Source organism: Fusarium pseudograminearum, chromosome 2 (assembly GCF_000303195.2).
Source record: "Fusarium pseudograminearum CS3096 chromosome 2, whole genome shotgun sequence".
NCBI lineage: Eukaryota > Fungi > Ascomycota > Sordariomycetes > Hypocreales > Nectriaceae > Fusarium > Fusarium pseudograminearum.
The window spans coordinates 2,668,284-2,669,305 of record NC_031952.1 but is presented as its reverse complement, the minus strand read 5'-3'; positions in this window follow the sequence as shown (position 1 = coordinate 2,669,305).

The window sequence follows — 1,022 nt, the reverse complement described above, 5'->3', positions numbered from 1 at the left end:
GTACAGCGTCATGTCAGCCGTCCTCAGTGAGTGAGCATTCGGTGGCTTTCGGCCGGTCGTCATGGAACTGGACGAGACAGTAAGTGACCGCAAGACTGGGGGTGTGTTCGCTAACAGCAGCCCTGCAATATAAGAAAAAGCGGCGCTGTGTGCTGTCATATAGCAAGTGGTCAGTGCTGTACTATAGAGACCTATACTGACGGGTCCAATTCCTTGATGCGGTCAAATTCGAATCATAAAGGATCTGACGCCTGTAAGATGATGGTTTGTTCTCAGAGGGCAATCTCGCTGCCAATCCTCTCACGTGTGAGAATGTCAAAACTTGATCTGCTCGGCCATTCCAATGACACCGCATGCTTTGGCTGGCTGTGGCTGCCGCATGTACATGCATGGCTTTGCAACTCAATCCTCGTAAAGGTTTTCATCTGCAAGTTAGTAGGTAGCCTGATACCAAGAGTAAGTGGAATAAACCTAATCAGAGTAGCAGCAGATGGACGTCTGGAGGTAACCTCGAATGGAGGACGGGTCATGCATGATCTGAGTGAGTACGTACGCATGCACATGCACAGGAGAGTATGCTTAGTCAATTAAATTCCCTTGGTGTCAAATCAACCTCTTGGTTGAATCATGTTTGTTATCTTTTTGGAGACCGCATTGAAATGAAACCTTGGCGCCTCTGAATCGAGGAGATTTATCCGAAGTCAATTGTCGAGTGGATAAGTTGATTGGTTATCGGCCCTTGGGCGGTTGTCGAAACGTCCAATCTACCTAGCCCACCTCAATCGTATTAGGATCGGAAGTATCGATGGATGTGCCTTGGCTAGTGCGAGAGCTCTGAGTTGGGTTAGCTGTTGGTTGCAGGCAGGAGGTAGGTACGGCCTAGTCTAACTGCTACGTAGCGGAGTAGCTGTGTTGTTATCCTACCCTACCTAGGACCGAGAGACTAAACAAACCTCCACTTTCTTCCCGTCATATCATGGATGGTCTAACTACTACCTTAGTACAGAGGAAGCTGTCAAAAG